Genomic DNA, 23,953 nt, shown 5'->3' on the forward strand with positions numbered 1-23,953 from the left:
ATGGAATAATGATAAAGTATATGTACAAATAAAAAATATGTTCTAACGCACCATGAAAATGGTTCTAGGATAAGTAATCATCTTTTAATTAAAAAACTGTGCTAGCACACAAAAATATATAATTTGCAAAGAATTATATAATTTAAAAATTAAAATAAAAATTCTTCTTAAAATAAAAATATTTGAAAATTTAATTAAAAATTCTATTTAAAAAAATGTAATCATGCGTGTTAATTGTACCTTTGCAGAAACAAAGAGAATAAATTGAAAATCAGCGTGTAAAAAGTAAAAATATATTTCTTTTTGCAAATTTCCTCGACAATGGCAAGAGAATATCTGAAAAGGATTAGCGCATTTTGAGCCAGACTCCCGCACTGAGGAAAAAATTTGGTTGCATTAATTAGAAATCTGGTAAATTTAACCAGTATGGTTGTTGGAAAATGTATGAATCAGAATTTTTTTAGAAATTACCAGATGAATATGATTAATTTCTTCCTGTTAAATTTACCAAATTTTCTTGATAATAATACTAAATTTAGAAAAAAATGGCATCCATATTTAATTAATATAACAAGAAGTTTTATAGATGTAACTAAAGTTTATTAAACATTCTAGTTATAAAAAGTCGAGTCTTATCCCGACTAGAAATTCTGCTTGGTTTAACCAAAATCCCTTCCATCAGATACGTCTTGGTACAATCAAACGATTTTTCTCAGTGTGTGAGTGACTCATTTTCCACAACAATCCCCCGCGAGGCTGGATGACCGCACCCTAAGTGCAGCTCGAAATAAAACTCCCCTTTTTACTGAATCACGCGGCGAATGTCGAGAATCGCGTTCGTTCCGCGCATACGTTTTTCTCGCGCGTTTATTTAGGACGGTCACGTCCGCCTCCGCCTTGTCCGGGCTTCCTTGGATTTTTTTTCCATCTTCCTTTCCTTTCGGGCCGCGTCGGGGGAGGACGTGCACGCGGCTAGCCACATCAAACGCACGAGCGTGCCCTTTGAAGATGAAAAGCTCACCGTCGCGCAATTTAATCTTGACGGTAATATCGCGCACGCGTGCGCGCGCAGTTTACGAAAGCGTCCAGAGATTCCATCGTCGTGTAGGATTCCGTACGGGGGTAGCGAGGTGGTATAATTTCGAGGAGGACGGGACGCGGATAAACCGGGAGCGAGAGAGAGAGAGAGAGACGGAGCGAGAACGAGCTTCGGAGACCTTGGAAGAGAGAATACCGTGACCAACGAGCCGGAGGACAAACGAGCAAACGAACACGGCGTATCACGTAATTAGGTACGCTTGCTGCTGCAATAACGAAGTTCGACGAACGGCAAAGTTCCCGATTGTATGTGTGTGTCCTCCTGGCTCCTTGTTCCGAATGCTGCGGCACATCGGCTCTCCTCGTGTTAACGGTATTTCGTCGAAATAAATAATCGAGCGTCACGAGCGAGAGTACCGTGGGTCTTGAATCGTCACGAATTTACCTTGTTGGCGAGATGGAAAGGTATGCACGGTAGTCCCCGAAGCACGCGATGCGGTTTAAGGCAAAAACTCATTACGTAGTTTGTGTAGCTAATTGATTTAATAGACTTTTAAATAAAAAAAATATATATATATATATAAACGCGAAGTAATTATTACATGTATACATTGACCCAGATGTTTTATGGAGCATGTTACAACTATTTTCAAATCTAAATTATGGCTATTATGGTAACAATAACAGAGAATATATTATTTTGCTTGCAAGTCAAAAAATAATGTGCATAGAATTGCAAGAAATATAATTTATATATCATAAAAATATTTATATAATAATAATAATTATGTTATATAAAAATTATGTCCTGAATAGTAACAATCTGCTGCAAAGAACGTTAAATATTGAAAATATATAAATTATAATAATTTTATATATGCTGGCGAATAAAAAGATATAATTATGGTATTTTGAAGTAATCGTTTGATAAAATTATTAATAAGGACCTTATTTTATAATTATTTACAGGGCTTATTGAATTTTTCACAATGTAAGAGTTTAAGATAAGGACAATGTCGGCTTTTGTATCGCGCACGAGCGAGCTTTGTCCGTTAACCAGATGAAAAGCCATTTTATTGAGAGTAACAATCGATGGCCTTTTCGCGTCGCGCGCGTTGATTACGCTTATCGAGCCGTGTCAAAAAAGCATTTTTTGAGCGTCGGAATTACAATCGACGTCCTCGCATATTATGCGCATACCGTGGATTAATTTCAACGCGAACTTTGCGGATAATTCGCGAGAATATCCCCAGCGAGTCTTTGGAATAAACGGTTTGAAAAAAAAAAAACTACGCGCGCATTATTGCGAATGAAAATCTTTATCTCGTCGGATTTAATTACCCCGAGTACATGGCCGAGTTTGGTTTAGCAATTTTAATATCGAGTGCTTTGCAGAAAGCAAATTAAATATATCTCTCTAAACCGGTTTGTAATTTTATACAAATGTAGATTGAACAGAGTGTTATTTTAAATTCATTTCCTCGCTTATCGCGCTGTTTGATATATTTTTTTCAATCCATTACGCGTAACTAAAGGAGCGATCGCCTTCAGCCCGCGATCGCGTCGATCTGTAATATATTCCTTGCAGGATCGCAATCTCTCGTTCTGCTCGTCATTCCGCGATCATCGTTACCGTATCGTAAGCGTCCCTCCTCTCCTCCCCCGCGACTCGACAAGCCAGATAATCCCCGGGGCTGACATCGAGATGGTGGTCAATTTGCGTCCGCGCGAACCGATGATACCGATAAGGCGCTTTTCAGCGCAAGGATATACGGCCTGACCATAATTCAAAGCAGTGGAGAAAGGGCTCGCGTTCAGGCCAGGTCGGGGTGAACGATCCATCGATCAAGCGCGTCCCGAAAAAAGAGAAAAAGAAAGAGAGAAAAGAGGGAAAAAAATCACACAACACACTCCTGTCTAATACGTCCACCGCCTCCTGGTGTTGCCGCCATTTTCCGATATACAGGTGACATGTAGGACGACGTCCCTTCGTTCGCTCGATGAGCGGCCTGCCTTAATTGGTCGTTTAATTAAGAACGTTACGCCGCGAGAATCGGATCGTGTCACGCGATCCGTCGAATTTTCGTTAGATCGGCCCGTCCTGATTTCCGCAAGTTGCGACGACAACCCAGGACAAATGTTCCCTCGACACGGCTCTTTATGCGTGGGTCGGTGATCGATTTGCGCTCCCCGTTTCCTCTCGCACGCGCGAAACTCGCCGAGAATTTATCGCGCGGATTTATGCTGATTAATATGTCTTTCGCGAATACATTGTGAGATGAGAACAAGCAGTGTAACTTGAAAATAAAAGCACGCATTATCTGTGTTTCCTCTTTCCCTCGTGTGCTCGCACATCAAGCTAGAATTTGATGATTATAAATGTTTTAAATATATTAATTAAATAAAATATATTATAAATATATAATTAAAGCGAATACAAAGTTAGACGCAAGAGATTCTTTCATATAATCATATAATTGCATGTATAAATTATAGAGAATGTACAGGACAGCTAATGTTTTGGCACAACTATATTAATAATTTTCTAATTATTGTATAGATATTATTATAATTATAATAACAGATTATGCAAACTATAACCCAACCAAAATAGTTGGAATCATAATTATTTGATTAATAGAGAGATTGATTATTAGAGAAAATTAAACAATTACTTTTGGAAACGTCAGTTGAATTAATATATATTTGCGTGATTCATTAAATTTTATTAAATTTTATGTTTATATCATATTAAAGATATATTTTTTATCCCAAGTCACACTAAAAATAAAAAATATTTTTTCGTTTACAGTATGTATTTTTTTACAATGTTGTTACGATTATTTTCTACTCGTTATTAATATTTTTTTTCAATATGTACATGTTATATATATAAAATATATTTTTGTCTATAATATTTGATGTACATAAAATATACATATATATAGTACATCATTATTTTGCATTGTACGTAAATACGTAATGCACACGATATTAGCTGTTCAAACAGACTGGACTCGTTGGCTAATTAAGCTTCTCGATGCTCTAATTAGCAGGGCGTTATTCTGCCGATAACGACAGAGCTTTGGCCGTTTCTAATCGAACGCGGAATGGTTTCTCGTCACCGCTACATCCATTCGATGGTCTTTAGATCGGGATTAATCTGTCGAAATGTGTTTTTGCCGGATTCTTCTTTCTCGCGCGAGCTTTCATACAGCAACATCGGTCCGTTTCATCGAGAATGGGCGCACGCTTTGTCGAATATCCCGTACTCCCTCGATATCGAAGGTCTATCGATTTTCTCCACCGACAGCGCGACATCCCTCTTTTTACCATCGCGAAAATTGCAACATAGTCCTTCCCATTCGATATTGTGTTCTCGGCCAACCCGAAGCATCGCTTTTCTCGGTCCTGCCTTTATGTAAGAGCCACAACATTGACAGATCCGAAAGAATTTTAAAAGTAGGACAAAAGTGACAGCTCGATGATAAAAATTTTACCGCATCAATGCATGAAATATAATTCAGTAATTCGACAATAAAAAGATTAGAGTGTAATGCAAATTTAATTTATCAATTATTCTTGCATTTGAAATAACGAAATTGATGGTGAGATATCCTTCTATGACGTCAAAAATTTTTATTTAAATATTTATGAAATATTAATGAATTTTCTTTTTAAATAAAAATAAAATTATAACTATAATTATAATATTAATATTATAATTCAAATTATAATATTAATATATATTTAATGTAAAAATGGCGATAGTAACGACTTAAGTCATTGTTTCGTCGCTCAAAAGTTTGCTTCAATTTGTTCGAAGGATAAGATTTTGTTGTCTATATATACTTTCGAGAAACTTGACTTCTCGAAAGCTCATTTTAACTTTACGTTGACATACCTATCTATATACACTGTGTATACAATGCATTAGCATAGTATCTCCAAGACGGGATTACTGTGAAAACTTTGTTCGAGGGAATCGTCGATCTTCCGATCATTGACGGGACTCGAAGTCTGAATCCGAACCTGCCAAAGGCAATCAAACCCAAGCGTGAACAAGACCGACTTTTCTCGAGGCGACACCGAGCATACTGTAGCTCGTATCCCCCTTATTTAATGACAGCCTGCCATTTATGGGCGTTACTTGTCAAGTTTGCTCTTTCCACCTTGGCCTCCAGGAACGGACCGAGTCGTTAGCTTTCCTTTACACGAACAATTTTCCGTAATATCAAGATAAGAAAGCATGCTCGACATTAATCTCCATATATTTTTGGAAATTTTCCATGTTCCAGGAATGTGTGGCATCGCGATATTATCCTTTCATGTGAAAGTTTTAGAAATAGTAATTATAGAGAAGAAGAGGAATTTAAAACTCGTACTAATTACTTTTTAGAAAACTGACATTACTTTTCTTCAGTAGTGACACTAGTATTTACGTTATCTCTAGTGCAGTGTAAAAATTGCCTCTGGGAACATTTGTGACAGTTTTAACTCGAGGATGGCGATGCCACAATTATGATTTTTCACCGCAACATCTCCATCATTTTTACATGAAGCGGAGAAGGAAAGGGGTGCTTGAGCATCAGGATTCCAACCCTGATCAGTGCTTCCTTCGAAGTTTCCCCTGTGTGTACTTACTAGTAATTTACCTTGACAGAAGTGCTCTTTCGCGCTTTCACCTCGTGCTTTGCACCGTGTGTTCCTTCATCCCGACCCTGCTGTCGCTTCCGTTTGCGTGTCCTTATAAAGCACCTTTACGACTCGTCCCCCTCGTCCCCCTGTGCCCGCCCCGCTTTTTCTCCGCTTTTCTTCTGACGATCTTTACGAGCGTGTGAAGTATCGTGTTCATATCGCATACATATAATTACGAGGACGCATGTCGAATTACCAGGCGGTCAGCCGTAGCGTTGTGAACGACGCGATGCAAGAAAACGTGAGACGGACGTGTGGCGTCTTATTCCACCGCCGATAAGACGCAAACTGCCGACTATATTCTCGCGTAAATCAGCAACGCGAATCGCGCAAAAAACGCTTCCGCATCGTTCATAATTCTTGATTAGTCGCATCTCTTCTTCGCCGGGGAAGCTTCCACGAGTCCCCATTTTTCCGCGATAATCTCGTAAAATGTTCAACAGGGCGGGATTAATTATCGTTTGTATAAAGCTTGCTTTTAAATTTACCAGAGAACCTGTAATTTTGACAGAGAAAGATTAAAGGGAAAAAAATCGCGACCGGATGCGAATAGCACTTTGACGTCTCGTGTTTAGAGCCGGAGGTAAAATCGATGCAGCGACTCGTTTCAAGGATGTCGTCGAATCGGATATCGCGTTCGATTCTCTCGATCGCTCGTAAAGACCGAACATCGAAAAGCGGGAGTCGCGCCCGTAAATTGATGCCTCACGAGCGCAACGCGTGCATATGTATATATGCGTGTTGTTGCGCGTGTGCATCGTGGGTTGCGTGTTTTCGCCGCATACGGTACCTATATGCGCGGGTCACGTGCGCCGACCCCGCAGGTCAGGAATACTGGTCGGTCCCGGTTCCCGTCCTCGTCGAGGCTCGCGAATGCCCGCAGCTTTTCCAGGCGACGCGGTCTCGCTCGCTAAAATAAATTTCGCAGCCACGGTACACGGGATCGGGTAAGGTCAAGTAGGGTAGGCCGAGACCCTCGGGTAAATGGAACACGATAATTTCCTAGCGATCAAATTAATAATCGTTATTTTTTAGCCATTCTCTGATTTATCTCGTGCCATTAACGGTGAATAGCGATTTTTAATAACTTTTACGTCAACTATTAATTTTCTATTTTAGCAGAGATTTACGGCTGAGTGATCATCTCGATGTAGCATAATTAATTTACGAGAAAGAGTCTGGCTCATCTTATTTTATTAAATTAAGATTTGAACTTATAATATTTAACGATTTATTGAGACGAATTATAAGTAATATTTCGTTAAGGTGGTTTAAATATTTGTTTTTTTGCCAACCAATAGTAAAATTATTTAATATAAAATTATCGAAGAGAATCTTTTTAGCATTATATAATAACTGATTAAATGTTTATTGTAAATACAAATTATGTTTTATCAATAATTAAGCTAATATTAGTGTATCATTAATTGAAACGAAATGTAGAAATGTATAATATAAATAGAAATATATAATAATCAATTTGAAGCTAAGACAATGCTACAATACACGATAGCATGCTTTCATTAATTATTAATTACGTATCATCGACTGTGTATTTATTTTTATATATTTAATCAATAACAAATTATATCATAAATCGATAAAAATTAATAATTAGCTGAATAATTCATCTTCGATAAAAGAAACATATTGTAATATTGTTTTTTTATTATCGATTAAAACGTTTTGCATTATCGATCCTGTTATAAACCATTATAAAATGCAACAAGTGTGTAGCACAAACACGAGTTGTGCAAAACAAAAAAGAAAAATATTACACGCGGAGAAAGAGTTGCATTTTAAAGCCACTTGGAGTAAAATTTTCATATATATTAATTTTGTATAAATATTATATTGTGCGTATATATGTAATGCATACAAATCAAATAATTTTGATAAATAATATATACATTTCCCTCTAGTGTTTTATAAAGTATGATTAAAAAAATATTGTAATTAGTTTTTTGGAATTAAATATTTTATAGTTGAATATTTTAAAGTATTTTGAAATTCCTCGCTATTTAATGCAATACTCGTGACATGGATTTGCATCCATGTCGAACGCATTTATCATACCGCCGTTTATATGTCAATTACATTCGTTATATCGCCGTTTACATATCCGTAACATTTATGAGCCGCTCGGTACTCGATACTGCGTGCGTCGACATTTAATAACCGGCCCTCGCGTCGTTGAATCCGTGGGATCGCGAGCTCATCGAATTCCAATCTCGTCGCGTACACGTCGTCCGAATAAACATTAATCAAGCGCCAACTGTTAGGCGAGATATCGCGGAGCCTTTCCATGCCATGCGTCCGGGATGCGATTGACAAGTTGCGCGTTCGCGTACATACGGTAACCACGATTGAAGGCTCATTCGCGATGGTCACGGATGGCTAAACCGCGAATCAGCGATCAAATAAGGTATATATACAATATTCACGATTATGTACTATTAGATATTATTATTATTATGTGATAGCCACTCATTACAAGCAAATAATCTCTAAATCTGTCCATATTCTTGTCATCATTTATAGAGTTTAAATATCATCATTATAATTTCTTATTTAGTCGCAAATTAAAAAAATGCAGTATAAAATCTTTACAAGAGGAAAATAATAAATATCAAATTTATTCTAATAATCAAAATATATTTCGTATTAATAATAAAATATAAAAATGACAAGCAAACAACATGATCATATTTTTTCATTCGTATAGAGATTGATCCATTATTCACTCTGATGATTAAAATTAGAAATCATTGCAATTGTATTTAAAGTCTGCTATTATTCTTGATCACCGATCGCACTCGGCGATGTGATACGACCTTTACGACAATCACAGTTGCGAAGATGGTCAGGCAGGTAAGACGGAGGAGGGCAAAGCTGGTCCTCGTCTTCGTTGAGGTCGTGCATTTACACAGGCGGGGTCATCTACGGTCTCTGCGTGGATACCGTTATATCTTATACACATTCTCGAAGCGGTCATCCCACCGTCCGGTCTCTCGCTCTTCGTTTGCCGCTTCTACTTCGCCTCTATTTTCTCGCTATAGTCTCTTTGGTATACAAACATATCCTAAATTGCGTATCTTCGTGTGCATTGCGGAGCGGAAGGATACATAAGTCACAGTGTCGCGCGAATGCCACCCAATGTCCCCCTGCTTCCTGTCAACTCCGCTCATGTACACGCTGTTAAATTATTACATTACTGATGCGCTTTCTGCGGATTTCCAGTCTTCTAATTCTGAAATAGACAGAATTAGGTAGAGTCGAAATGATCGAGCGCAGCCACGATGACGTTGTACAAATTCCAATTTGTAATCGCTGATGGTCAACGTGAGTTACTACGTATTGTTTAAAATTGAATGTAGATTAATGCGGATTAAAAGATAAAAATAAAATGCAACTATAGTTTATACGTATATATGTAACTTATCAAAAAACATTCTCTGCGCGAGCGCAATAATGGCGCACAAACGGTTATCGCGCGATTAATAATAATCCTATTAGTTGGAACTCTACCGGGGACAATTAATTGCAGCTATTGTGTCGCAGAACAGATAATGCTTCCCTTCCCGCTGGCAAAATTAATACATATACCAATATAACTGTTCCGCGTCTCGTTTCTCGCGATTCACGCCCAGCGGCAATGATTATTTTGCATCGTGCAGTCAACGAGAGATGTTAACCCTCAACATATGCGTGAATGTTCATATTACCAAACTAAATTCACATATTATCAAACTAAATTCACGTGGCACGTAATGCAAAAGCAGTTTACAGAGCAGAAAAGAAGGAATTTTCAATATTTATAAATCATTTTTAATATTTATAATTCATTAAATGATATTTAAGAATCGATTAAAAATTTTATTCGCTTTTTTAAAATGATTTTATATTTATGATTTATTTTATATCTTTATTATATATTATTTTTATAATATATATTATTTAGAGCAAAAAAGGAGGAATTTTTAACATTTATTTCTCGAAAAAATTTGGAGAAATTTATTATATGATATTTAAGAATCGATGAAAAATTTTACTCGTTTTTTTAAAAATGATCTTTTATTTATTTGAATATATTTTATATTTTTATTATACGTATATTATTTGTATTTTTTTTTTGTATTTTTTTATTTAATGTGCTCCCTGAATTAATTCGATGCGCGATTACTTATTTCTATCAAATGGCACGAATATAGCGGTGCCTCGTGATTCCTATCCCTTTGTAATGTTGATACACTGACGTCGATTAAATGGCAGGCCAGTACGCAAACCGGAAGCTTATTATCGCGGTACCGACAGTCGGCTTAAAGCCTAATCGGCCGTTACGATCGCGTGCTTCTAATTTCACGCCCGCTATATGCCCATCCAACGTATCCGGGTAATCGAATCTTCGACGTAATCGGCGTTTAAAGACCCCTCCTCGCAGACCGATACTGTTGACCTATATTCCTCGATTCTCGCTTTTTATCGCCATTCATGATTGGGCGCCTTTGAAATTGCATTCGGGGAACATGCGCGGAACGTGAATTGGATGCGATAAAAACATGTATATTTTAATGATTTTTAAAAAATATTTTTTTCCGAATATTGTCCCGCACATATCTGGTTTTTAATTTCATTTCTATCCAAGCTTTTCGTTCATACACTTTCCAGTTTTTGACAGCGATAAAAACGCGCGTTAAATGTTTTATCTCTATTTCCTGAGATAACCAGCCTGCTTTTTTAAAAATATTTTCGCAATGTCTCTGTATTTTTTATTACGTCTCCCTTTCTCTTTCCTTTTTTCGCTTTTTAAAAACTGTGCATCGAAAGCACACTTGTTATTAGAGTCCTAAATTATGGGTCTATTTAGTTTATTGTTGCTTCCTATAATTACATTTATCTTGATGCTTACTCAATGTCATTATTTCATATCGATCCGGGAAACGCGAATTTTCGGATCTTGTTGGCGCGAACGGCATCAGACTTGCCAAACTATTCATTCTCGCGTGAGCTATGCTCAGGCAATTATAATAGATATTGGCTCACGGTCTCGCGAGTTACACTCCCAACAAGATGTACGTCGCGACGTCTCCCATTCCTCTTGGAGTTCGCGCGTGTTCTGCTCGAGAATTACCGTCAGAGAGACGGATGCAGTTCTTGGTCGCGAGTTTTACGACAGTTGCGCAGTAATAACGGTATTATTCAAGTCACCTTCGCAACCGCGGCGCTATCATGATCCACATTGGTCTTAAAGAAATCGCGACAGCGAAAGTAGAAGAAAAATGCACGGACGTAAAAATGTATGCACTTTATATTTTCTGCCCTAGTGATTTCATAATGTAAAACAAACCGTCTATACACGTAGCTTTTTACATTAGAGATTAAAAAATAAATCTTGTTTCTCATGAAGAGTATTATTAATTATTTAAGAGTATTATTAATTATCTAAATAAAAAGATAAGAAAATTAAAAGGATAGAAAATTAAGAGATAAGAGGAAGATAATCTGCAGTGAATAAAATTTAATTCAATTAAAAAAATTTGTTTTTCGAGAGAGTTTCGAGAGAGGATTTTAATTTGCACCGAATTAACATGTATTCTTATGGGAAACCACGTCGATTCGAATGACAAAAACACATGGAAATAATATTCAGAATTTGTTTAAAATTTGCAAAAGTTTAGATACAGAGGAAATATTTGGTCAAATAATATTATACAAGTATTGGTTAAAAAGATATTAAATATAATTCAATGAAGTTAGCCATGTATCTGTCACAAGGCAAAATTCTCCGCCAAAAGTTAATCATTTCGATTAACAAAATTCGAAATATTTCAGTAAAAACGCAATAAATATTAAAAAATACATCTCTGCATTGTTAAGATAAAATTTCACACAATTTCTTACTCAAAATACACCAAAAGTGGATATATTCGTCAACATTGATTTTCAGCTACTTTTTGCTGGGATTGTACATACAAAACATCCTTAAGAGGCTTCAATTAAAAATTACAGAATTTTTTTATTTTTTTTTAACATTAAAGGCCCATAACTTTGCAGGAAAACACTTTCACGTTCATAGGAATTTTCTTCTTTAATAATCCAAGGAATTACTTGTTGGAGTTTTGGAAAACATGGAAACACTTGGGAAACACCCTGTATAACAGTGGCTTTAATCTTCGCGAAAGAATATCAGGGAATATGCTCGCATAGTGCTTTGCACATCTTGATATCATTGTGAGAGAACCGGGAGCCGGTTGCGGTAAGATCGATAGCAGGAAGCGAGACGAGTGTCGGTCGCTCCGACCTGTTGTGGTCGATCCTACGTGTTCCTAGACGATGGACCCGCATGTCGAACATGGTGTTTGCGCGCCCTATTCCATCGTGAACGCCACTTTACGTGCGAGAAGTGTCCTATCATCTTACACGACGGAAACTTTGGCCGCGTCGGGGGTGGACGCCCGAGAGTTTTAATGCGATTCAACGACTTTTCTGCGAGCGAGGCACGAACGAGGGGCGATTTCCTTTCTTACATCGCGATGCCGGGGTATATCTCGGAGCACGTGAGTGCCGGAGGCGTGGCTGCGACGCGATTAGCGAGTGTGAACATCGCGCTTTTCTTATCGCCGCGAGCGGCTGCTTGATGAATTTCCTCCATCCGTATTTTCCGCCGCCGTATAATTTTATCGCGAACGTCGAAATTTCCTCCGTTCTCGCGCGATCTCTAATTTTCAGCCTGCGGGAATTAATCTACGTGCGTATTCGCAATTTGTCGACGGCGAACGGTGCGTTTATTTTAAGAGTTCTCTCGTTTAAGCACGTAATACCATGACGTTTTACGATTTTTCACTCCGCCTCGTAATGAGACAAAAGCCTCCTGGACATTTCACGGACCGCTTAAGCAATGTTTATAATGTTATCGCGCAAAAAAAACCGGTCGGAAGTAACTGGTTTAGTATCACGAGCCTTGTACTTTTATATGAAACGAGGGTCAGGAGAGATAATAATTTACGCAGGTCGCAGCGTGGCATGGCATCTTGAGGAAACCACGCTCCCACGAGAGGCCGCGATATGCTGATTGCGTTAAGGACGTCACGCGAAGCTCGCACTTGCAACCGACTCCTTTTGTTGCGTCGGAATTGCATAGCACGCACGCGAAATCCGGCACGACATGGCGGTCGTGCGTGCGTAGGAATTCCCATGTGCAGTCGTTGTCTCGGTTATAACATCCGGCGTACACGCGAGAATGATGATTGGTCGGTGGCCGGGCGACAGTGCAGTGACATTTAGCACACCATGGCCACGTGCAATTCTGATTGCACGCCTGTTCATCAAATTACACGGATCATTGCTGTTCGGAACGAGATTATAAAACGATCCAGAAGCGTGCTCTCGAAACTTGGGCGCGAAACTTACTGGATTTTATTCGTCACTGCACAGAAAAAAAGGACATTCTTGTTTCGAAAATATATTTAGTTTTAACATGGAAATCTTGAAATGAAATTATATTGCGTTAATTAAAGGAAAATATAATTGCTTGAATAATTGCTTACTTGAATGAAGCCATTTTATATAGTTCAATCGAGAAAAATGTATTCTTACGATATAAGATTTAATTTTCTTGAATGGAAAAGAAACAATGTTGGATTGAAAATAACATTTTTAAATCAAAGATTATAATTTTCTAAAGTAAAATTAAATAATTATATATTCTTGAGATGATAATTATAATATTAAAATAAGACTATAATATTGTTGAAATTTAAAATTATTAAATTCTTCTAAGAAGATTATAAATTGTTACGTATATATGAAACAATGAATGCGTTAATTTAAGTATATAAGTTTTGATTTGACACTTATTTTTTTACTGTGTGGAATTGCTCTTGGTTATGTGTTTTCGTTTCACAATCTTTTATAGCAGTATTATTTAAAATTTTATTATTTTATTATTTAAATTTTTTTATTAATCTCGAATATATTGAATAATGATATATTTACATGATGAATGTAAAACATAATTTTTCGATAAATAAAATATTCAGAGCTTCTTAATGCTTCTTAATAAATGCGAAAAATTTTAAGAGATGATTCTTTGTCGAAAATTAAGGGGGGTTTTTCATATAAACATTAAAAAGTTTTAATAAAAAATTGAATAGGAATTGCTAGTTTCCTCTTATAACAATACGAGAAGGCTGAAAAAAATATTAATAAATAATTATTTTACTAGTAGAAAATATCCATCCAATTTCATTTCTTTAACTTGGTTTAAATTTTAGGAAAAAATAAAAATCTAATTTTTGGAGGAATGTAACTCCACAGGGAGGATTATTTAATTAATTTTTCATATATGTTTATATGAAAACCCCTCCTTAATTTGCGACAAAGAATTATCTCCTAAAATTTTTCGCACTTATTAAGAAACACCCTATAAAATTACTTAATAAAATATATTTGTTAAATTAAATATGTAATATGTAAAATATGTATTGCGTGCCTATAAATTTATTTTTGCGAGAATGTATGGAATATCACGAATCTTTATCTTCTCGTGAATCAACATAGAAGTCGTGGTCTCGATGCAATCTACGGATTTAAACGTTACCTTCCCCAGGTAGTTTTCTCGTTGACTTAGATAGAAGTTGTCATGCAGGAATTCTCTTTCTCTCTGCCTTTTACCGCAAGATTTCTGTACAAGATGGTGCTTTCGCAATACGCGGCAAACATATGGCCGACATTGTCCGCTTCGGGGAACAAGTTTTCGTGACTCACGCGGCGCGACCGCCGCACTTATGACGCCGACAGCACGCTGAGAATTCTCTTTTAGGTAGAGCGGCCATGGCCGCGCTTTTGTTCGACCACCGGGGCTCTCGATGGCCCCGACCAATTATGGAAAGTCTTGGTCCATATTGCCCTATTATGCCTCGTTTCTCGGCCCTCGCGAAACCACCTGGCTCCCGTGGAGCGAGGATAATTCCGCGAGACGTCATTCGCATCTCCTTCTTTTTCTTGTCTTATCCTCTCTCGAATAAAAAGGAACGTTAAGGTATACGAGGTGGGCTTTGTCAGATACTCGGCTCGATACGTTTTATTGAAATAATCAATGTCGTTCTCTCCAAGTCTTGTTAGCGCATGTTTATTCGTCGGATTAATACATTTTGAGATTAATAACGTTTATCAAAGAAATAACATGGTTAAAGAAATTGTATATAATGTACGATTTTCATTAAATTTATCGAGCTATTAATGAAATTGTTATCAGCGCAGCGATATTATCAGCAATTTCAATTATATATATAATATCGTTTTATTTTCTCGAAAGCGATTTATTACTAACGTAATTCTTTTATTTCTGTTCCAGGTAAGTGGCCCTTTGTCTTGATTGGTTTCCACATCACGAAAAAAGTCCATCTAGAAGTCCCGTAAGTACTCTCCGAGCTACCATAAGTCCGCGGGTTACTTAATCGATATTGGCGGATATTACGCGCGCAGGAATTTTATGGCACCGGTATATCGCTATTGTCGATATAAGCGCCATTATTCAAATCCGGTTTGTGTCGCTCGTGGTATGCGGCTTGCGCAATTAATATTTGAATTTTCCGGGAATTCCGACGGGATTTTTCGCGCGTTTCGCGCGGATGTTTCGAGTGTTCACAGAATTACGGTGGATGGCGTGTATTAATGACGTTCCTTGTCGACGTCGTCGCTCAATCCTCCCTTCGTAACGTCGTCTCGCGATTTATTTTCCGCAAGGATATTTACTTGGCGATTGTATTAGATATCGAACAACCAGCTTATTAACGAATTCGAGAGGATTGTAAATATTTTGTCAGATCTTTAAATATTTATCATTCATAATTATCCGAAATTCTTTTCAATATTTAGACGTGCAATCTTTTTATATATTGCTTTTATTATTCGAAAATGGTATCGAAAATAATTTAATCGATGTGCGGTCATCAATAAAAAAATATATGTATTTTTTTAAATTGCATATTCAAATGTCTGATAAAATGCTTTACATTTTATTAATACATATATCTTCCTTAAATGAAAAATTTGCACATTTTGCGAGTAATATAGAACATCTCAGGTATAACGATTCTTATTTTGATAATCCATCCGAGCGATCTCCATTACGCTGTACTCCGTAAGTCGAAATCCGGGCGAATTTCTTTTCTCGGCTGTTCTCTTTTCTTTTTTTTTTTATTAATACACGCTAGCGCACGCAATCTTGCGAAACATATGAGCGCCGTCCTGGAGGAGAACGACGGTGCACGCTCGGGTTAACCAATTTTATCCGCGGAGATCTAATTTCCCGCCGTCAAGACGCGTTACGCCGAGGACATCCGTCGCGTTCGTCTTTATAATACGGCTCGTTTCCGCGTTGTAAACGCGCCAGCAGAATTGCGTCGCCGTTGTAAATCTCGGTGCATTCTTGCCCGGGATATCTTCCTCCCTGGAGGCTGGGGGAGCTGGAGCCCTCCTTAAGCTTTTTGCTCGCAGCACCTCGCGCAATTAAATAGTACGCTCCCAAAATTCACTCCATTGGACCCCGAGATTGGATTCCCGTTGGAAGTTCCAGCCCGAAATATGAACGCTCAGCTCGCGGAATGTAAGACGAAATTATCTCGGGAACTTTGGCGATAATATACTCTAGAGGGGCGTATTTTAAAAATGCGAGCGTGATGAAAATCTGTTTAATTAAAGCAAAAAAATCCTGCGTTAGTTAGTTACATCTTTCTTAATTCCCTCGAACATTTTAATTACGCTCGCGATTTACAAGATTTACGTATCGTCTTTTTTCGTACGTATCGAAATACATAATATCCGTATATTCGAAATGGCGCATCCCACGTAACTGTCATCACTAGCGCATCAGATCACGTTAATATGTACGCGTATTATCACATCGTATATAATCAATGAAGATACTCCCATAAATGCGCGGATTATAATCACCGGCGAATGTAAATCGGCATCATTATGCGAGCAGCGCGGGGAGGAGGGAGGAGGGGGAGAGCGAGCGCGCGACACTCGCCGGTCCCGAGCAACGCGCGGCATTCCTGGAGGGCATATATGCCGCGCATTTACACGCACACGGTCATCATTAATGGTAATCGGGCGTCGTTTCCTTTGAGAGGCCTCGTCTGATGGCGCGTCCAAAGCTTCGGCGCGAGAAGCATCGGGATATAATCGTCTCGCGGTGTAAATGCGCGCCTGTCAGTCGCGTGATTAGCATACTCGTGCGCGAGAAGAGATACAGCTTACATCCCCCCCCCCGCTCTCCTCTCGTCCTTCCTTGTCTGTAGCTTCCCACGTTGGAAATTTGTTTGAGAAGCGATCTGTCAATATCGGCTACGTCAAACGTCAAATTAACATTAAGTTGAATTTGGCACAGTGAGAAAAAAATCTGGTTACATTAATTAGAATTTTGGTAGATTCAACCAGTATGTCTGTTGGAAAATGGACGAACCAGAATTCTTGTAGGAATTACCAGATGAATTTGATTAATTTCTTCCTGTTAAATTACCAAATTTTTTACCAAATTTTCTGATTAATAAGAGTAAACTCACCAGCACCCAGTCGTCTAAAATTTTTTCCATCTAATCCCAAAATTCTGTTTAATATTCTCTGAATTCCAAGATTATTGGATAAATTCAATCCAGATTATTGAATAAATTATTTTAAATTCAGTTTGTTAGAAATTAAACTGATAAACGGTGATGTAAGAAGAGGATGCAGCTCAAACACACGCAATCAGAGAGCTAGCGTCCTCTTTCTGGCACTACTGCTCGTAAGAGAAAAAAAATATACTTTGGATTTAATGTTAATGTTAGTTCTTTATATACATTTCATGGCAAATATTGAATACGAGTTAAGTTAAAAGTGGCAAACAAAGAGAAATTAATGTAACAAGAAATTTTATAGATCCAACCAGAAAATACTAACCAAATCCTTGTAGTAGAATCTATTAAACGTTCTAGTTATAAAAAATCGAGTCTTATCGTGATAACTAGAAATTCTTGTTTTTGATTTAACCAAAATACCTTCAGTTATATACATCTTGTTGATACAATCAAACGATTTTTCTCAGTGCAATAAATTAATAGATGGATTTGGTAGTAATTTTTTCCGAAAATATCGGAAGATGATAAATATCGAGAGTCTATTTTTTTCGGATGAACTTTTTACATTCGAGAAATATTTTGCATAGGACGAGGTACAAGAACAATATAAGATTTTATAGTTCCGTGAAAAGTGCGAGAGGTGAAAAGTATGGTTGTCGAGCCAGACGATATAGTCGTTTTGAATTTTACGACGGAGATGTCGCTTATGCTCGCGGAATATGCAGATGCACGCATAATGATGGTCGGACTGCGCCGTAAAAAGTATTCGCCACGCCCAGTTGCACCTTGCGATAATATGCTGCTATCCCGCTCGTCTCGCTAATGAGCTTAAATTAACGTTCGACTCTGAGACTCAGTTTTGCCAGGATCAGTTAACATTAATCACGCGTGATAAAATCTTCTGTATCCATTTGCAGGAAAATATCAACTCCCGTGTACATAACGCAAATTTGCGAAAAGCATCTATTTCTTTAACATTATTTCTCAAAAAAAAATATTTCTTTCAAATATTTAATATCCATTTCTTAAAATCATTTTCTTGCTTTTTATTGAACATCAGTTTTTAAAATAATATATCCTTGGTGATCCTGGTATACACACGCATTTTGTTTAATAATAAGTGCCACGAATGGAGAAATGAAGCAACATTACATCGATAAAACTGGTCTTAAGACTCGGACTAACCGAGAGATGACCACAAGCGGGTTTTTGTACGTGGGACAACATTCAATCGGCGGTTCTTGCAGGACGACGCGACACCATAAGAAGTGCCATAATTATAGAGAGCGAGGGAGAAAGAGAGGGAGAACGCATATAGTTTTAATACACATTCGGCAACAAAATGTGCGGTTGATGTCGCGTTAGCGTTAATCGCGATCTGTAAATAAAGCTCGGAATCAGATAGCTCTGTTTAGCGTTAAACAGAATAATCGACGGTGCGAAATGCAATGATTAATTAGTGTGAAACGTGACGTAAATGCTCAATGTTAATTTCGCGCGATCTCTTTGAATACAATATTTGAATCGAATTTCGCGTGACACTTATACGAGTGCGATGGCAGTTTGTAATTGCGCGAATTCCACTTTATGCAGCACCTTGGTCTTGCTCCACGTATGCCATGGAGCATGCCATTAATATCGCTGCACTTTCTGTCTACGGGTTATGGACTCCGCGTATATTAGATCGCGATTTCACGCGTTCCTTTGATCATCAACGTCGAAACGCTCGTGCAAAAGTGCGCTGAAATGCCGCTGACACTCAAATATGCCATATTATATGGCGCTTTGCTTTACCGAGGGTCTTCAATTGAATCCCTACCGTCTGTTTGCGCGGATAAAAGTACTCGAACGTTCACAAGAACGTGGAATACGTGGAAGTAATGCAAAGGACAGATTTAAACGCCATGTGAAGCAATTATTTCTGACAAAGTATGTCTTTTTTCTGTATATATCAAACGTAGCAAGAATGTTTTTGGAAGAATGAGTCATGCTCGAAATTATTTTCACGTGAATTTGTAAATAATTACGGTTTTTTGGATTAATATTTGGAAATCTGATATAAGATTCGAGATTAAATAAAGTAAATTAAGCTTCTATCTTTAAGGCACATGTTAAGCACATTTTAAATTTTATCATTAAAATTTTATGAAAATCCTGCAACTCGAAATGGAACTTAATTTCTATTACTCGATAGAAATATATTTTCGAATGAGTTGAATGATATAAAATTCATTAAAACTGAATTAGTAACCTTACATTATTATCTTAAATATTTTTAATTAATCGATACTTGAGCTAAAGCATTGATTGTAATCTTTAAATATTCTGAATTACATATTTAATCTTGTGAATTTAAAAGTAGATGTAGAGATTAAAAGAGCTGTTTGAAGAATATCACGTTAATATATTACGTTAATATTCATCATTAAAATCGTGAAATTATATTGTAATAGCGATTGTAAGAGCAAATTCGCATTTCAGTTTTCATTAAGAAATATCAAATATCTCTATTAATATTACAACAGAAATTTCCTTAATAATTTATCGTATTATGTGTTGTGATTAATAAAATCCTACAAAAAAGAAATTAAATTATATTCCAACTCCAATATTTTAAAATTATTCTTAAACATGAGTTGACTTATTATTCGACGACGCGATTTAATTCACAATGAAATAGAGATCACGTAATACGACATTCAAATGCGACGACGATTTTCAACCCGGTTAATCAGGCATCAGTCTCTTGGCCTTTTTAATTACGATGTTCGCGCCGTCGTCGTGGAATTCGCCGGAATAACAACTCCGGAGCACGGTATCCGGAATTCTGTCTACGGCGAGGTAAATTTTCCGCGCTCGGGCCGCGTTTGCTCGCGTTCCGAGACCGACACGTAACACGCTTACTCGCGCGTAATGGCTGTTCCAATTACGCGAATTCCGCGTTATACTTTACGCCGTTGCGACGACGTCCCGGCGTTAACGCGCCGTTAATACACAGGTAGACGTTAGGTAAGAGCTCGCGCGCGAGTGTGTTAATATGTGTACGCGTGTGTGTGTTGTGTGCAGGGTTCGCTTCGAGAAAGCGGCCTTCGTTGCATCGTCATGGCATCGTCGAAGTAGAGGCCATCGTACCTCGGTGAACGAAGAAAACCGCGCTCTTCTCGTCTAATTGTTTTAATGACTCGCCTCTCTCGGAACTCTCTTCCTCCGTCCCCTGCCTTTTTCCTCTGGCTTTTCTTCTTGCTCTCTTTCTCTCCCTCCGTTAGCCTTTCTTCCCGAGAGCCGATGGTACTTTTGTCCGTATATAGCCACGTGTAGAGCTCGAAAGAAAAAGATCCGATTGTAGAGTGCGGCTCGGATCGATCGGAGATAGTTGCGTTGTTGATACAGGGTTCGAGCTGCGAAAGAATGTACTATCTAGATATCTTTATCTAATTTCGTTGTCCATTTTTATCACCTTATACACTTCCAAATTTAAACCCGATTAGATCGCATTATTCGTTATTTTAGATTGTTCGTTTATTAATTTTTGTTGTTTGTTCAACAGATTATTATTATTTATCCGATAATGGGGCAGGGATATCCTGTATAATTGAATCATCTCGCGTTTTGATCCTCGTATTGCTCGCAGAGGTTCCCGCAAGATCCTCCGTATTCGTTTAATCGATGAATCGACGTGTCTATTCGCAAGATGCCTCTCGACGCGCCACTTTCCACGGCGTTAATTAAAATTACATCGTACGATGCGCCGCTCAGGGTGCAAAGTGCACATCGTGCCGGGCCACTAATGGCACTTGACATCGGGTTCGTCATGCGTGGGAAGTAAATTAACTGAACGGAGCGGCTTACCGCTTTTAACTTGCCTTTTTCGCTATTTAAGATTGAAGAAAGTTGCAGAAATAAATGTAAGAGTTTTAAGTAGGATAACAAATTTTAAGCATGAAAAATAACTTATATATATTACTGTAAAACTCTCTCTTTCTCTTTTTCTGTCTGTCTGTCTATTATTTTTTTAATTTAAAATGTTTTTAAATGTATACGCTACTTAAATATAAGCGTATATTTCAACTCATAAAATTAAAATTGTATAATTTTATAATTTTATAATTGTATAATTTTATGGGGCAAAATGTGCCGAATATAATGTCACTCGTCTATTTAATATTTTAATCTTATATATTATTTTTTATACTTTTTATTTATAATAGTTTATTATACGTGTAATATATCATATATCATATATTTCAAGGTATTATTTCTTCAATTTATATTTCTAAAGATAGAAAGATTTAACCAAAAATATCAAATTATAACGAAGAATTGCTCTTATAAAATTCTTATTTCTCCTGGGTTTTTTTTTCTATGTTTAAGCTTGATATAAAAAAGTTCAGTCAAAATGAAAGACGCGATCGCGGATTCAATATATCCCCCTGAAATATATCCCATACCCCAAGGCACAAGATACAAAATCCGCGGTCTCGATGACGTTCCGCGTGATAATCCCGGCGCGTATCCGCAGGACTGACGCGACGAACGAGCGATTCTCCGAGCGGATAAATCGAGAGCGGTTGTCGGTTTCCACCGCTCGCTCTTCGGCATCGATGTTACGATCCTCTCCTTCTCTTCCCGACGCACAAAAAGCGGAGCCATCGACGCGAGGTTACCTACGGGATTGCCTATTATACCGGCATAATCCCCGCGGGGCCTATCCGGGATTTCTCTGCCTCTGTATATGATCGCCTCTCATTTTCTCTCTCCTCGACGACACCCATCCTCCTCTCTTCCATCAGTCGGGAGACGCACAACCGCACGCACATTCACGCGCGTGAGATTCGACCGAATCTCTTTCTCCACGCGCGTTCCCTTTTGGTCCCGGGGGCCCCGACGCGACGAAGGAAGGCGAGGATTAGAGCCACGATGTCCGCGATGTCGGGGGCTAAGCTCCCATTCACGATACGGGATTATATGCACGGGTGAAATATCGCGTAGCTATCCATTTCAGTCTCCTCGTCATCGTCGCTGCCGCACTCCGCGTTTCTCGCTTTTAAATTTATCGAACGCGATGATAATTTTCGATATATATTTGGGATAATGACCTGTTAGGGATAAGAACCTGTAATAACATTACCTGTGAACTGACTGAATATTTCAGTGGTAATCCGAAGTACCAAAATTATATCTTCGGAGCAGATACTATCTTAGAAATTGTAGGTAATTATGTTAGAGTTCTTTTGTTAGTCTCTAAAACTCTATTAATGGCTTACTCTATATGTATTAAACAGTAATATATTCTAGAAATAGGTAGGACAGAGAGGATCTTATTATACATATATAGGGTATTTCTTAATAATTCCGAAAAATTTTAAGAGATGAATCTTTGTCGAAAATTAAGGGGGATTTTTCGTAGATATAAACGTACATTTCTCCCTGTGGAGTTACACTCTAAAAATTAGGTTTTTATTATAATTTTGTTTTTGAATTTTCCCGCATTTACTCTAATTTTATTTTTATTTTAAAATTTATTTTATTTTTTTTCTTGAAAACTACGAATTTTATGAAAAAATAAAAGAAATAAAAAAGTTTCTAAATAAATCAAATTTTTTAATGCATATTTTAGATGATCATATTGCGGCCTATTAAAAATTTCTAATAAAAAATTGAATAGGAGTTACTAGTTTCATTCCCTTATAACAATATAAGAGGCTGAAAAGAATATTAACCTTTTAATTGTAGAAAATATCCACCTAATTTCATTTCTGTAACCTAACTTGTTCCAAATTTGAGAAGAAAATAAAAATCTAATTTTTACCTCCATTTTTGGAGGAGTGTAACTCCACAAGAAGAGGATGTAGGAGTATATGTTTATAAAACTCCTTTTAATTTTCGACAAAGAATCATCTAAAATTTTTCGCACTTATTAGAAAACACCCTATATATCTGATGTGTTGGAGATATGTGACCTGAAAGAAAAAAAATTCCCTTAGAAACGTACAATACAGACTACTTAATGAAGTATATAATATCGATCCTTTCCGAAAACAGAAATTATGCATCTGTCGGCTGTCGTTACATTTCTCAGATATATCGAGGTTGTCGGGATCAAAGGCTGTGGCTGTCAGTTCTGCTCTCGGGTGTGCATTTCGCAGCTTCGTGTACGAGTCGCGTGTGCTCAATATCAACATTGCATTGTGCGGATGCATCGAGATTTTCCATGCTTTCTATTTTTCTCACTCGCAGTGCATGTATACAGAGTGACCCTACATTTTCATCTTTACAATAGACATGGTATTTTTGATAGGAATCGATTTAAAAAAAAAAGGAAAGAAAAAGAAAATTAAAATATTAAAATTATCGCGAAATAAATTTCGGGGCAAACAATTGATAAATTTTAAACAATAATTAATTAGAGTTTAATCTCTATGCGTATCCTGTCAAACTAAACATTACAAAATTACAAAGAATTGTATTTTTTTAAAGAAAAAATTAACTAAGAATTAAATTTTGCTGGATTACAAAGGATGGATATGAATTTGGGAACACCTTGTATACCACGAGTATGCGAGTATCCGAACCCCGAGATGTGTTTACAGAGG

The 23,953-nt window shown here is 37.3% G+C and overlaps 1 protein-coding gene across 2 annotated transcripts in view; it reads left to right on the forward strand.

The window, feature by feature from the left end:
* Positions 1-23,953, forward strand: part of LOC105253537 (MOXD1 homolog 2) — a 204,382-nt gene that overhangs the window by 39,899 nt on the left and 140,530 nt on the right. Inside the window, exon 3 of one of the 2 annotated variants that reach the window (XM_025409984.1) lies at positions 15,092-15,152. The exons of the other annotated variant lie outside the window; for it this stretch is intronic. The gene's annotated coding sequence lies outside the window, so the exon portion shown is untranslated. The remainder of the gene's footprint in view (positions 1-15,091; positions 15,153-23,953) is intronic. 2 annotated transcript variants of the gene reach the window in all.

The sequence above is a fragment of the Camponotus floridanus genome, unplaced genomic scaffold (genome assembly GCF_003227725.1).
Source record: "Camponotus floridanus strain SB8 unplaced genomic scaffold, Cflo_v7.5 scaffold3, whole genome shotgun sequence".
Taxonomy (NCBI): Eukaryota; Metazoa; Arthropoda; class Insecta; order Hymenoptera; family Formicidae; genus Camponotus; species Camponotus floridanus.